At 45.5% G+C, this 16,245-nt stretch overlaps 1 protein-coding gene across 6 annotated transcripts in view; it reads left to right on the plus strand.

Moving 5' to 3' along the window:
* The first annotated feature begins 246 nt into the window (after nucleotides 1-246).
* THRB (thyroid hormone receptor beta) overlaps nucleotides 247-16,245 on the plus strand; it is a 294,090-nt gene continuing 278,091 nt past the window's right edge. For all 6 annotated transcript variants that reach the window (XM_073333469.2, XM_073333478.2, XM_073333472.2 and 3 more), the window contains exon 1: nucleotides 247-593. The gene's annotated coding sequence lies outside the window, so the exon portion shown is untranslated. The remainder of the gene's footprint in view (nucleotides 594-16,245) is intronic.

The raw sequence follows: 16,245 nt of genomic DNA on the forward strand, positions 1-16,245 counted from the left end.
ATGCTCAAATAAATTGGTTAGTCTCTAAGGTGCCACAAGTCCTCCTTTTCTTTTTGCGAATACAGACTAACACGGCTGTTACTCTGAAACCTATACTTACTGTTGCAGCCCGCGAACGGAGGGAGCGAATATGGTAACGGAGCAAACAGGAGCAAGGAGGCGGTCTTGGAATCTGCCAAAAAAGGGACAGGCCACCCGGGCTCCCCACCCCCACCCCGTTCTCAACATGCCCTCTGCCCGGCTGGGGGAGCAGGCGACGACAGCGCGGTCACTGGGCCCGTCCACCTTTGTCCCGCAGCGCCGAGTGGGGGCACGGGGCGCGTGCTAGGCATCTGCGGGGGCTGGGCAATGCCCGGGCGCCTCCTCCCCGGGGGAATGGAAAGAGAAACAGAGCCCGGCCTCGCTCCCGCTCTCTAGCTGCGCCTCGCCTCCCTCAGCCCGTGCTTAGCGTTACTTCCCCCCGCCTGCGCTCGGCCCCCCCCCACGCGCCGCCCTAGTTGCAGGGTTATTTCAGGACACCGCCCGCCTCTCTCGCTCCGAAGCGCTGCAGGAGCCTGCCCGGCGTCTCCCGCGCTCAGACTGGCGTTTGGCAGGTGAGAGCTCCCCCTCCGCGCTTCCTTAGGGGCTGCCCTTTCCCCGCAAGGAAATCGCCCCGCAGAGACCAGGGGGAGGCTGCGGCGGGCGGCGTGCAAAGAAGTCTTTACAAGCCAGCAATGAGCTGGGGGGCGAGGCGAGGCGGAGGGAGCTGCCAGTCGCCACAAGTGGTTTCGATTCAGAAGCCCCTTGGAAAGGTGGAGGGGGGGCCGGGATGCTGCCGAGCGCTGCACCCGGGGGTGGGCAGGGCCCTTCCAGGGCTACCTTGTTTTCTGCTCTGGGATCTCAAGTGCAAGGGGGGGAAGGGTTGACTTTGCCTTTGCCCAGCTGCTGCGCTAGACTCCTGCAGCTGGGGGCTTTAAGTGCAGCCTCCCCCTGCCTCTCCCAGGTTACAAAGGCTGGAGGCAGAGAATGTGCTGGGAGCTTGGGCCCCCGAGATCTGGGAGTGCTGGGTAGCACAGGCCTTGAAGAGGGGGGCAGCAGGTTCAGCAGACTGCTAGTCCTATTTATTTCACTACCGTTTACACTAGCTGTAGCTGGTGCTGGCCTGGGGGGACTCCTCAGAACTTTGCAGCAGACGCAGCAAACAGCAAAGGTGCACCCGCCCCAGCTGAATGTGAACTGTTGTGCTGAGACCAGCCTAGGATCTTGGCACCCAGCTTCCCATTCAGGGGCTGCTTCAGTTTGTCCTCGCATGAAACGTGAGGCCCTACAGTACTCAGTTTGTAGAGCAGTGTCGAATATGGGGTGGAGGAGGGCTTCGGATACCGGCATGGTGATTTGGTGGGGTGGGGGGCGAAATGGCGGACGCAGGGCTGCTCTGCAGTGCCCTGGGCAGGACTACATGTGACACTACAGGTGCTCCCTGACTTAGTTTGGAGGCTTTGGCTGTCTGTTTGGGGAAGGATGCCCTAAGCTTGGCATCAGTCTCTAAACAATCAATAGCAATTCAGGTGGTCTGTACCTTTACACAAAGAGAGGGGGGGAAAATACCCTTCAGATGCAAATACTTAGTTGCAGCCCCTAGGGCAAGGCTCTTGCCTGTGCTTGAGTTACTCTTCCTCTCTCCCAGACTCACTCAGGTGCGCTATTGAGATTACGCAGGCAAGCCTTCTTAATTGGCCTGATCAAGGTCAAAAGGAGCCCTTAAAAGGCAATAGTGTAATGCCCCACAGCCCATTTGATGGCTAGACATTTTCTCAGTGGTGGACTACCTGGTCTCTTGATGTTGCAGCTTCCAGTTTAGGTATAGTATTGGATATTCCACCCCCTGGAAGTTTTGTGACAGTACTGCTCCCAGTCCAACTGTGGAAGCATCAGTTTGTAATATAAACCCGAATGAGAAGTCCAGACACCATAGGTCAGGCTGTTGATCGAGGCTATCTATGAAATACCTAAGATAGCAGGTGTCCTGCATCCCAAACTTACATTCTTTTGGATTAGTGGTGAGTTCCACCTCCTGCAGTGATTGTAATGCAGAGGCCACCTGTACCGGATGTGACTGCCAGGTCATACTAAAATTAAATACATCATCCAAATAGGCTGCTACAAACTGGCTGTGATGGTGTAGGACTCAGTCCATAAGCTTCTAGAATGTGATAGGGGCCCAGGCAGTCCAAAAGGCATGGTTGTAAACTGAAAAAGCCCAAGATGTGTGGCAAATCCTATCTTTTGTTTGGAATCTGGGGTATTTGCCAGTACCCTTCGTTAAATCAAGTGTGGTGATACATTTAGCCTTCCCAGGGTGTTTGAGGAGTTCATCAATGTGTGGCACTGAGTAGGCATCAAACTGTGATGCTAAGTTAAGCCTCAGAAAGTCCATGCAAAATCAAGTGATCCCATAGGGTTTGGGAACTAAAGCCACCAGGCTACACCAAGGCTACATATAGGACTCCTCAATGATGCCAGGGTCTAATATGGCCTGTACCTCCTGCTCAGGAATGCAATAAGTTGCATGTTCAGGCCTTACCTCTGGGCAGGTTTAAAGTCAGTGCTTCAGTAGATGTGTTCACCTTGACTGAGAATGGGTGGAGAATACCGTGTCGTAGTGGGTCAATATATTTCTGGCTTGCCAGCGTAAGCTTAGGAGTAAGACTTTCTGCTATCCGCACATCTTCAGCGCCTGCTGGCTCTTGTATCTGGGGGTCCAGATGCTCAGGGAGACCCCTGGGATCTGTGAACAAGCTTTCCTGTGCCTGCCACGGTTTTAACCTATTTACATGGAATATCTGGTGTTTCTTCTTTTTGTCTGGACAGTGAATTTCATAATCAATTTTTCCAACTTGCCTGACAGCCTCATAGGATCTTTGCCATTTGGCCAGGAGTTTGCTGTCTGGGGTGGGGAGGCATAACAGCACATGGTGTCCTGGCTGGAAAAAACCCTCCCAAATTCCTTTATTATAGTGTTGGGCCTGGGTTTTTTGGGCCCACAGGAGCGTCTCCTTCACAAATTGTCCTACTCGTTTGAGCTGCTTGCACAGCTGTAGGAGTATATGCTGTTGTAAGGCCAACAGATCCCAGTCGTTGACGGGCAGGATTGAACCGGGGACCTCTGGAGCTTAGTGCATGAGCCTCTACCGTATGAGCTAAAAAGCTTAGTGTGTGAGCCTTTACTGCACGAGCTAAAAGGCAACTGGCTGTAGAGCAGTCTCTCACTCCCCCTGCCCTCCACTAGAGGGGACAGAACACCACACCCAGGAGGTGTGTGGGTCACACGTAACATGTTTTGAGAGCATGATTGCTGCTCTTCCCAGGGCTCTTTAAGGAGGTCCAGGAGTCCTTGAGACTGTCAGCCACAGAACAGTTCAAAGGGCAAGAAGCCTGTTGAGGCCTGAGGTGGTACTTGTATGGCAAAGAGAAGATAAGGAAGTAGCTGATTCCAAGCATTGGGGTCCATCATCATAAAATTTCTTCAGGATTTGCTTAATGGTCTAGTTAAACCTTTCCACCAAGCCATCAGTCTGGGGATGGTATGCTGAAGTTTGGAGGGATCTAACCTTAAGATGCTGTCATATGTCCTGCATTAGGTGGGAGGTGAAGCTACTCCTTTGACCTGTGAAGACTTTGGTAGGCAAGCCTACTTTTGCAAAAGGCAGGACTAACTCCTTGGCTATGGCCTTGGCTGTTACTGAGCAGAGGTGAACTGCCTCCAGAGTAGCAAGTTGCATAATCTACTACTACCAAGACATACTGGTGCTCCCTTGCATTTTTTTCAAATGGCCCTGCTACATCCATCCCCACTGCTCAAAGCAGGGTACTTATGAGTAGTAAGGGGATGAAGGGAGCCAGGAGGTGTCCCTCACATACTACTTGTTGGTAGTTGGAACAGATTGCACAAAAGTTTGCCACCTCCTTGTGGCCAAGAGTTTATCTAGCACCCTTTCTAGAGTTTTATTTCTGCCCAAGTGACTGGCAAAGGGGGCGCAGCATGCTAGTCACAATACTTCTTTTCAAATTCTTTGGGGCACCAGAAGCTAGAGGCGTATCTCACCTGTCTGGGAGATTTTCTCCACACAGTAAAGTGAATTATTTTGTTGTTCAAAGTGGGGAAATTGGGAGACCTGAGCCTTCTGCACGATGATTCCGTTAACCAATGCAAGCCAAGTGTATGCCTCTCTAAAGCTGTCATCTCCTTTTTACTCCTGAACCAGATCAAAGATTCTAGCTACTACTCTTGAGTCAGTGTTAGGAAGAGCATTGCCCTAAGGTGGTTCTGTTGGGCTGCCAGACAGCTCATCAGATGCAAAGGCAGTTTGCAACCAGTCCTTCCTGTCTAGTTGTCACTGTTTCAGAGTCTTCTTGGCTTACAATGAGCCATCACAAAGGTCAGATACAGGAATCGGAAAGATGTCAGACAATCAGACTGAAGTGGCAACTGGGTTCTCTGGGTGATGCAGTAGTAATGAGGACAAATGTTGCCAAACCCTTCTGATTATTACTTCCCACAGCAAGTTGGGGGTTATACTAACTTAAAATCTTACAGCTTGTTTCCCTGTATTCAAATGTATTTGTCCTGGGTGGTAGGCTTGAGTGTCCCTGTGGATACACATCACATGCACCTGGTCATCCTCTCACTACTCTTCTGGATCCAATAGGACCTCTTGGATCAGGGTTTGGGGTCACCCAGAGTCTGTGAGCCCTGCCATTGTTCAGCTCCCCAAGTGCTACTGGAGCTAATACTGTCAAGTGCAAAGCCACAGTTCACAGAATCACACTTCATGAGGGGCACAAGTGTCTGGCATGCCCTGGCTTCCCACAGCGGGAACATAAGAATGGCTAAGCTTGGTCAAACCAATGGTCCATCTAAACTAGTATCCTGTCTGATTGTCCAAATAGGGGAGGCTTCTTGGCCAGTCCTTGGCCTGCTCCTCATGTGGGACTCCATGCAGTTCCTCTTTGGTAGTTCTTGTGGTGGTGTTGTGGGGAGTCCTCTGGGTTTCACTGGCAGTCATTTTGAGACTTCCCTGGGAGCCCCCTGGCCCTTTTCTGGTACCCCGGATTAACTCCTGCTTCACCAACCTGAGCCATCCACCCTGGCTGGACCAATCTGCTGTCATAAAGTCTTCAATGTATTGGGATTGTATTTACATACCCAGGTTGACAGGTTTGAATGATGGTCGGCAAAATATCTGGGTACAGTTTGGGTGCCATTGACCCCACAATCTCTGCTGGAGAGCAGGAAGCTGGCCAGAGCCAGATGATGACCCACTTTTAGCCCTGGAGCCACAGCTGGGGTCATGGCTCTGGTGAGCAATTGTCCAGAATCAGTGCTAGTACATCACAGCTGATACTCCTAGTTGGCTGAGGATGGCGGCTTCCAGGGTATCCTAGTCCTTCACAGCTTCATAATCTAAGGCCCGGTAGGCTTCTGGGTTTTCCCTAGTTAGAAAAGGGCCTAGTTGTGCAGCCCAGGTGGTCTTCTCCCATTGGGCAGCATGGGCTACCTGCACAAACTAACAAGATATGCCTCTGGGGTCTTCAGCAGGCCCAGTTTGGAAAAGGTGATAGCTGGTGCCAACAGAGTCACTTCAGAGTGGGGGGTGGCCAGTGATGTGCTCCAGTATTGCTTCCTGAAACTGCTTCTGTGAGAGCTTGAGGAACATATTTTGATGCTGTTGGTTGGCTTACTGAGCGTACTGCTGCCCTTCCAGGAAAAGCTCCTGGGCCTCTGGCTGGGCCTGCTGCTGCTGAGCTAGGAATCATATGGTCTCCTCCATGATTCGTCTTTACAGGAAAAGTGGGAGTTGACCCCACCTCTTGTACCAAGTTGTGGGAGACACGGCTGCTCTATAGTGCTCTTTTGAGGGCCGTGCGTGATGCTCCCTGCTTTAATCTGAAAGGTTTGGCTGTCTGCGTAGGGCAGGATAGCTTGTGGGGTAAGCTTGGTGTCAGTCTTCAAACAATCAAGTAACAAAACAGGAACTCAGGATTCAGTTGGCTGAACCTTTAAACAAAGAGGAACCCCTCTCCCCTCAAATGCAGCACTCTTAAGGCAAGGCCTTGGCCTGGACCCGAGTTCTAGGTTAGCCCGGAGGAGTTCTTCCTCTGTCTCAGTCTCACCTAGGTGTGCTCCTGAGCAAAAGCAGACAAGCCTTCTTAACTGGCCTGCTGGTTCTCCTCCTGCCTCTTCTAGGCCTATCTTGTTAGTTGCCCCATCTGAGGAGATTTTTCTTGGATAGGGAGTATTGAGGTGCTGATGCCTCCAGCAAGAAGCAGAGAAGGCCTGACAGACCCCATCACAGGAAACAGTGAAAACTCCCCTTTCACCTCTTTTAAAATCAAACCCTGCTTTTCACTGACTTTTGTCATTTGCTAAGTGTATCATGAGACATCGTTTACTTCAAGCAGCTTCCTGCTGATTGTGTGGCTTCCCTCCATCCCAGAAATTTCTTAAATCACCAGTCAGGTGGTTTTGTTAATGCTAGAGTAAGGATCTTCTGTGTTTAGTTTCTCCAAGTCTCTTAGTTTAGCAAATATTTTTTATTTTTGTGACCGTGTCTTTGTAAACAAAATAATCCTCAAATGTGAGCTACTTTTTTTTTTTAAACAGAGTATCCCTTTCTGTATATTCTGTGATACTGTATATAATTTAGTAGAATAGCAGTGCTTCTTTCCAAAGGACCATATTTTTGTTGTTTGTTTTTTGTTTTTTGTGTGAGTGGCAGCTTAAGTTTAACTAAAAGTTGCAGCTGAACAAGACCATCATTTTAAAGATTTTGAAAAAGTGTTAAGTTCATGTCACAAACCAACATGTAAATGTAGAATTGTGTAATTGAAGGTAATACTGTGTGATCATTTAACAAATGAAGTCCTTTGTGAATGTTTCCATTAATGTACTGTGCAATCTCTATAATGACATGGTATGTCACTGGCACTTCTGGGTTTGAAGGATAATCAATGCCATTAAAAATACATGTACAAGTGGCCTCTTGGTGAGTGTGGTGGCCAAGACAGTACATTTTGGCAACAATATATGTTTGAGTCATGTGTTTCTCTAGTAATTACTTCTGAAGAATTGACATAAGACTTAAGGAAAAAAATTGAAAACTCAAGACACAGAGAAATGACGTAACTTGTTCAAGGTCCCACAGAAATCCATGGCAGAGCTGAGAAGAAAAATCAGATTCCCTGACTGTCATATGTCTTTACCACAAAACAAATCTCCCTTCAGTAATGACAGATCCTACTCCTATTGAAGTCAGTAGCAAAATGCAGTAAAGGCAGTCCTTATGCACTAGAGACGCTTATGAATAGCTGAGAGATTTGTTTTCTATATAACAGAAAGAGGAAACAAATCTGAAAAAGAATTTAATATACCAGTCATCTGGCTTTGACCACTAGAAAAAGTGTTCAGACTAGAAGAGGGAGGCTTTCAGGTTCTAAATAGTCCTCATGTGTTCTGGAGAGAATATTGGTGCCACAGGAGAAAATCTAGCTAAATGGTGGAAAGTTGATTGTCCGATTGTACATACTACAGCAAGGGTGGCCAACCTGTGGCTCCGGAGCCACATGCGGCTCTTCAGAAGTTAATATGCAGCTCCTTGTATAGGCACCGACTCTGGGGCTGGAGCTACAGGTGCCAACTTTCCAATGTGCCAGGGGGTGCTCGCTGCTCAACCCCTGGCTCTGCCCCCTACCTTGAGCCTGCTATGCCCTCGCTCCTCTCCCTCCCTCTCAGAGCCTCCTGCATGCCACGAAACAGCTGATCAGGAGCTGCAGGGAGGGAGCGGAAGATGCTGATAAGTGGGGCTTCCGGTGGATGGGAGGCGCTGGGAGTGGGAGCTGATGTGGGGGGCTGCTTACATATTACTGTGGCTCTTTGGCAATGTACACTGGTACATTCTCAGGCTCAGGTTGGCCACCCCTGTACTACAGCAACTATGAGGTGTTGCAGAATAGAAGGTGGGATGTATTCTTGGTAAAGAGAGGCAATGTGGATGTCATTTGTAGGAATGTATGAGGTCAGAGACTTATATATTAAAGAAAAATTGTTTTCAAAGAAACAATGGAGGGAAGAAAATATAGCAAGGGACTAAGGCTAGGTCTGCCCTACAGACCTATATCAGCATAACTACGTTTCTCAGGCGTGTAAAAAAAAAAAAAAAAATCCATGACTAGGGCCGGATTTACACCTTACATGCCCATAGGTGCAGCATCTTCAGCGACCTTCGTGTTTTCCGTAAAAATGAAACTTAACTTTTAGGTGCTCCTAGAATGCCGGGGCCCCTAGGCACGTGGCTACTCTGCCTAATTGGAAATACTGCCCTGTCCATGACCCTCTCTGAGCAATGTAGTTATACCAACCTAACTCTCTGTGCAGACAGTGCTGTGTCGATGGGAGAGTTTTTCCTGTTGGCATGGCTACTGCCTCTCAGAGGTGTGGATTAACTAAGCCAATGGGAGAAACTCTCCAGTTGGCATAGTAGCATCTTTACTAAAGCGCTACAGCATGCAGTTGCAACGCTGTATGTGAAGACAAGCCCTGAGAGACTGAATGAAAATTACAGAGGAAAAACAGGACATCTTCAGGTTCTACATCTCTGTGGTTGATAAGCCTCTTACATAAGATATTTTGAAACTTTTAAAAGGGAGAACTAAGCTTTACCAAAGGGATATTTGATTTAGTTGGGGATTGGTCCTGCTTTGAGCAGCGGGTTGGACTAGATGACCTCCTGAGGTCCCTTCCAACCCTGATATTTTATGATTCTGTGATATGACTCATTGCTCCTATAGCTAAGAACTTAAAGCAGAAAAGTGTGTTGAGTAGGAAAAGTTCAAGATTTCTGTCATTGTATCAATGAATTTAAAGTGAAAATCTGCTACTTCCACTATTCAGTGATATGGGACAATTGGCATGAAGCTTTGAACAAGATAAATGAAAAGCCATTGTTAGATGTGAAAGAACACATCAGAAATGGCATGGGGGAATATTAGGGAAATGGTAGAACAATTGTCTCAGTTTATGAAGGAAATCTCTTGCAAGCAGAAGCTGGCCTAGTGAAAGGGAACAATGAGAACATGATTATACAGCAGTACAGTTCATGGTAAAAGATTAACTGAAAGGCTCTTTGAGGAAGAACTTTGGGAAAGAAATGAAATTCAAGGAAATTTCTTAGAGCATGGTGGAGAACTCTTACTAGGCATCCCAAAAAGAGGAATTTCTAAAGGAAATCTCTGATCTCATTGTCCATCATTAGGCAAGTTGAAAAAGGATTCACAAGACAGAAGTATTCAGAAAGCAGCTGGAAGCTGAGAATATGGAGCTGTAATGTGTCCTTCAAGAGACCGAGATATGCCTTGGGGATAAAAACGGTAAAATGATCTTGACTCCATGGGAGATCAACCAGATCAAGGCAGAAACAATGAGGAAACTTGTAGAATACATATGGTTAATAATAATAATAATTAATAATAGAAAAGGAATAGGAGATGGGTCTAGCCAAGAGGAAACACAAGCCTATAATGGAGTCCTTGCTGGAGACATACAGGAGCTGGGCTGAGGTACTGAAGTTGCAAGAGATGAGGTGGAACCACCATGATATGGAGATGGAACTCAGCCATGCTAAATGGATGGCAGCTAATTTTCAAAAGCAAAGCTCAAAAAAATCTCATACGGTAACTGTTGCTAGGCTATCCAAGTTCAACTGGATGATGTTTTCTGGCCCAGTGAAGATGTGGAAGAGAAAATCACCACAGATGAATGGTGAAACAGCTTAATGTAGGCAATACTGAAGGTGCTCAGGGCTGTTGTCAAACAGTCCAAAAAGGCTGCGAGCTGGGGGGAAATAACTGATCCAGACTTATTTGAGGGACGATCTTCTCTGATCTAAGGACAAAATGTTAAAGAGCAAAAATTGAAACTCCAGCAAAAGATACTGCAGAGAGACACAATTTGGAGGAAACATAAAGAATGGGTAGGGAATTACAAGGAAAATATTGCCAAACAGGGTAAAGCAGCTGTGGTAAAGGCTGAGATCCAGTGGTTGCAGGAATGTACAAATCTTACCAAATGCTAACCTAAGGGCAGAATGACAGAATGGGGAGACAGAATATGTATTAATTGAGGCAAAACTAATTAATGCTAAAATAATACACTGGGCTAGTGTGTGTTTGTGTGTGTGACCTTGTTTCCCTCTAGTTGCTGATTGTTGTGACTATATAAAGCTTATTACTGTTTCACAGATAGAGGAGTGTTTCTTTAGAGCAAGGGTGAGGGTCTTCTGCTTTTGGCACTACACAGCAATAACATACCTGCAGTTGACCTGTTTCAACTGATTTGGGCTCGCACGGCTCTGGCTACAGAGCTATAAAATTGCAATGTGGATGTGCAAGTTCAGACTTGGGTTCTCCAACAACCCAGTCACATCTAATAACATGGTGCTTGTAGGGCCAGGTGGCCTAGTGGTGGGTGAGCCTGACTTTCAGCTCTTTGTTTCCCTGGTCAAGGTGCATCAGTCTTTCAGGCAGTGGGGGTAGGGGGACCCAGGCCCTCCACTCCACCAAGTCCCAGCCCAGGGCTCTTAGTTAGTTGACCCCTGAATGGGTGGCACTTCAAGCAGGGAGTCTAAATCCATTGCCCTGAGCTACTTCCTAACAGAGTCTCTTCAATTTGGGGCATGGCCCCTGTATTCCAATTTACTGGAATGGCTTGCCTCCTGTGGTGCCCTCTCATGGATCTTGGATGGCACCCTTCTGTGGTTCCAGGCTCTTTTGGGTGGGGCAGCCATAAGTTTGCTGGAGCCCACAATATCTTTGGGCTGCAGTCACCCAGTTGCCAGAAGCTCCTAGGTCTGCCTCCCTTGGCTGGGAGACAGAATGTGCTCCCTGGTGTCTGCCTTGGCTGACAAGATGGTGGCCCTTCCAATCAGGTAGGGAAGTAGTTAGCTCCTACCTCTTCACCCATGAGCCCTGAACTGGGGTAGGCTCTCTCCTTTTCTGCTCCCTCCAGGCCTGGCATTGGCTGCAGGTATAACGAGGCGGGGCTGACTGGGTCCAAAGGTTCTCCTTAACCCCTGCTGTGCTGGTGGGCAGTTTCTTTGCTTCATCACATACCTATTGCACTATCTAGGGGTATATTGCATAAACTTCTGAGTAAGTTCTAAGTCTTTATTGAAGAGTTAAACGTAGGTAATATTGTTTGAGCCAAGATTAGTTGCATCATATTGTCAGCAATGTTGTTAGTCTACATTTGGATGTTAATAGGTGAGGTATGGCGCCTGTGAAATTTAAGGTCTAGACTTGTAAATTCTTGGTATTAGTGCAATAAATTTAGGATGTTGAAGAAACTGTTAATGGAGAGTCAACGCTTTCTTTTTAGATAAATAAGAAACTGTTTGTTTAGTTCCATTTCTCATAATAAAGTGGCTAACAATATTTCCACAGTGATAAAAATCTGTGATAAAATGACATTATTCAAGGAGTGGTTAACTATTGTGCATAGAACTGAGATTTCAGCCACAATACTTTTTATGACCTTACATATTTTGCTTTTCTTTGCTATAGAGTTGCATTTGCTTCAAAGTACAATGAGGTTTCTTGGCTTAGAACTCATGTTATAATTGGTTTCTAGAGCTTTCTTGGTTTGACCTAATTGGACATTTTGAAAGGTGGTCAAGGCATGCAGTAGGGTTTTGCCAGTTTTCCATCAGTGATTAATAAAGCTCATTTGGAGGATCTATTAGAGTTCTGAAAAGAAGATATTGAAGCAGAAATGTTATAAAAATTGCTAAATGCATGTTTAATGTTGAATGATGAAGCATGGTACTATAATTAACAGTAAATAAACCATTTGTTCTTGAGAAACTTTTTCCTTCCAAAGTGCAGATGATCATTGTATTGTTACTGTGACTTTTATAGTCAGGTTTGAACGAGTACTTTCATTCTACTTTGCAATGACGTTTTTTGTAAAAATTCATTATTTTTTAAATTTGAGCAATAAAAAGTGATTTTATCAGTTGAGAATTTTTCAAAGGTTTTTCTTTTTGTATTACTCAAAAGTGGCTTTGTTTAAGTTTGGACTTTCTATAAATTTAGTCTCTATCAGGAACAAGTGAGTACCTTTGACATGTCTGAAGTTCAGTGAGAAGAAATGAAAGTATATGTTTTTGAAAAATGCCGTTAATAAAAATAAGGTTGTGTACCCCATCACAATTTCCATAGCCCTTAAATCCTCACAAAACTACTAACCTGGATTTTATTTCGCATTTTTCATCTTTATGGAAACAAATCCAAAACTAAGTGGGGTGTGTGTGTGTGTGTGTGTTGATCTGCCTACTTGTATATGTTTCTGATTTGTCCATCACCATAGTATCTAAGTACACATCTGACAGTTTTTTTTGCCCTGAGGAAGGGCTGGCTGAATGTAGTCGGTGAGTCCACAGTCACAAGGCTCTGGCACACTGAAGTTCGCTCAACTATGTGAATTGCCCAGGGAAAGGGCTGCTTATCTGTCTCAGTCATCTTTTTTTTTTAATCATGTTTTGCTGGTGCAGCTGTGTCCTGAAGAAGTAAAATATTCAACTGTTGCAATGACTCCAGTGTGTAATTTCTCAGTACAGAGGAAAGGAGGGCACAGTTGTGGGTTTGAGTACAGTGGGTGGGTTCTTTACGTGTTAGTGTCGACCTGTCATTTGCAGTTGCCTCTTGTATTTTCTTAATTTTTGTTTGAGTTTTAGATGACCAAATAACTAAAATAGTGGAGCCTCAGATGATTTATGTTAGGTGAAAATCAAAATTACTCCTGTATGCAAACTGCACTATGCAAAAAATGAGTAAATAGATATGTTTACATTTATTTGATGGCTCTCTGCTGCCCCTATTCAGACAGTTGTTGTTAGCAGTAAATGATTATAGGGGAATCTTGAGTAGGAATAGAGAGGTTATTTTACCTCTCTATTTGGCATTGTGTCTGCTACTGGAATACTGCGTCCTAGTCTGGTGACCACAATTCAAGAAGGATGTTGATAAATTGGAGAGGGTTAAGAGAAGAGCCAGGATAATGATTAGAGGATTAGAAAACATGCCTTATAGTGACAGACTCAAGGAGCCAATCTATTTAACAAAGAGAAAATTAAGGGGTGACTTGATTATAGTCTCTACGTATCTATGTGGGAAACAAATATTTAATAATGGGCTCTTCAATCTGCAGAGAAAAGTATAACTAAGGTTAAGATTTTGTCATGGTTATTTTTAGTAAAAGTCACGGACAGGTCATAGGCAATAAACAAAAATTCATTGAAGCCCATGACCTGACCCTGACTTTTATTAAAAATAACTTGGACAAAAAAGGGCTGAGCCCTAGCTTTGCTGCGGGCAGGGAGTCCATCACCTGCCACTGCTGCAGCTGACTGCTCTGGGGTCCCCGTGGTGGCTGGGAGCTCTGGGGTCCCCCAACTGCCCATGGTGGTTTGGAACTGTGGGGACCCCTATCTCCCTTGGTGGCTCGTAGATCTGGGGCCAGCAGCTTAGAGCTCCGCGGTCCCCCGCCTCTCATGGCGATGGAGGGCTCCAGATCCCCCTCCAATGGCTGAGTGATATGAGGGCCCCTGCCTCCCATGGTGGCTCAGAGCTCCAGGCCCACACTGGCTGACAGCTCCGGCACCCTGGGGCTGAAACGGAAAATGTCACAGATCACGGAAGTCATGGATTCCTTGACTTTCGTGACCTCTGTGACATAATCTTAGCCTTAGGTATAACACAGTCCAATGCCTGGAAGTTACAGCTGGACAAATTCAGACTGGAAATAAGGTGTAAAATTTTAATGATGTAAGTAATTATCCATTGAAACAGTTCACCTAGGGTTGTGGTGGATTCTCCATCACTGACAATTTTTGAAATCAAGATTGGGATATTTTTCTAAAAGACATGCTCTAGGAATTACTTCGGGGAAGTTCTGTTGCCAGTGTCAGACAGCCGATCAGACTAGATGATCACAAAGGGATCTGTGAATTACCACAGAAAATGTGGTTATCCTCACTTGCAGTGCCATGGACCTGGTATACTTGCTCTTTTGAAGATAATATTAGGGCTTCTGTCAAGCTATTTTTGTCCTTTGCAAGCACATACGTGGGGTGAGATTCTTACCCAGTGTTCCAGCCACTTTAGTCTAAGTAAAAGGGCCACAGCAGCATAAAGGGGCTCTAAAAGCCTCCATTTCAGCTGGAGAAGGATTCTCCCATTGCAGGCACTGCAGAGACTCCATAAGGCTGACTTCTGAGGACACCCATACATGCCTTGGTGTAGGGAGGGTGCCAGTGATGGGGCAGCAGCACATGGTATTGCAGAGATTTGAGGCATTGCTATGGCCCATAAGGCAACCTAGGAGAGGCTGCAGTAAATTAGAAAGGCCCTTACACTTTTAAATTACTCCAGCACCCTCTCCTGCTCTCAGAGAAGCCAAGGCTTGAGGGCACAAAGGTGTCTTAAAGCCACTGTAGCCCCTCTCCTCGGGCTGCAAGTTCAGTGCTATGCCTCTTAGGCTATGTCTATGTTAGCACTTTTGTCAGTAACTTATGTTGCTCAGGGTTGTGAAAAAAACACACCCCTGAACAAATAAATTACACCGACAGTAGCGCCGGTGTGGCTATCACTATGTTGGCGGGAGATGCTCTCCCACCCACATAGCTACCGCCACTTGTTGGAGGTGGTTTAGTTATGTCAATGGGAGAATTGTCTACACGAGTGATCTTACAGCGGCACAGCTGCATTGGTACAGCTGTGCCACTGTAAACTCACTAGTTTAGTGACTGAATCTGACCTATGAAGATTAACTTGACTTCAGTGGGATTACTCTAATGCGTAAAGTTAAGCATGTCCATAAATTTTGCAAGGATTGGAATCTTAGGAAAATATAAAATGTGGTGGACTATCATTCCATTAATAAACTACAACATTTTCTCTACTCCGCTACAAAATAGTGAAATAAATGGCTGATGACGCACTCTGTGGATTTCTTTAAAAGCTGTTTCAGTTAAATAAAAAGTGGAGAAAATGTCTCAATATTTTGTAGGTCAGCAAATCTCATGCTAAACCTGGAAATCTGTTACAAATTGCGGCCAAACGTAAGGCACAGAAAATAGAAATTGAAGTGGGCTAGGCAGATATATTAGCTGATAGGACACATAATGGCTTTTAAATATGTTTTATAGCCAACAAAATAAAGAAAATACATTTAACCTTTTACATTTAAAATTAAAAAGCTGGATATGTGTATACAAACACCCCCACACAGCCAATACATTTTAGAAGAATGGAATAATTAGAAAGATTATCATTTTAATTATGGATATTATATTCATAGATATCTTAAGGGATAATTATTACTGCAATCAGTACCATAAAATAATGAACCCATTAGGCATTAGAATCAGCTTTCCTACAAGTTCAAAATAACCCAGATCCATTGGGGTTGAAGGGAAAAATCTATCCACAAAGCCCCTTGGCTTTTCATCAATCTGGATTCATCACCAGATTCCTGGCCACAGTGCAGAAGAGGAGATCTCTGTATTGCATGCTGGTCTCAAAGCTGCAGGGACTTAGACAATGGAGACCTTGTAGATCTTAGGCCAAGGACAGAGGTCCCAATTGACCATTGCCTGCACCTCATGTAGTCATTTACACTAGGGCAAAATATGTACAAAAGCAACTATTTTCATTTGGTAGCATTTTATACCCACTTTGCTTTCTCCCTGCAGTAGTATAGATGACTACACTAGGTGCAGGACAGCGATGACTTGGGCCCAGAGATCATTATTTGTGTTCCTTCCCCAGAATATGGGCTCCCACACTTCGTAGCTGATAGTCCCGCTGTTGTAACCGTAGTTCTGGGAACACACTGATTGTGTTCATGGAACGCTCACTTCTGCAAAGAAGTCAATGAGAAATGAAAGTTCTCCACATCTTACAGGAGGTGCTCAGTACAACATTAAAACATCAGTCCCACAGCACAAAGGAATTAATTCTTTTTTTAAAGGATCTATTTGCAAAATGCAACTGAGGTATCCTAGTATGAGGGACAACGTGGCATTCAAGAACTGACTCCTTCCCCCAGAAACCACACACAGGCCTTGTTTACACTGAGCTTTTACTGAAAGATTCCACTGTTGTAACTCCACCAGTGAAAGCAACTATGTCAGTACTAGTGCAGTACTAATG

This window comes from Lepidochelys kempii, chromosome 2 (assembly GCF_965140285.1).
Source record: "Lepidochelys kempii isolate rLepKem1 chromosome 2, rLepKem1.hap1, whole genome shotgun sequence".
In the NCBI taxonomy this organism is placed as follows: domain Eukaryota; kingdom Metazoa; phylum Chordata; order Testudines; family Cheloniidae; genus Lepidochelys; species Lepidochelys kempii.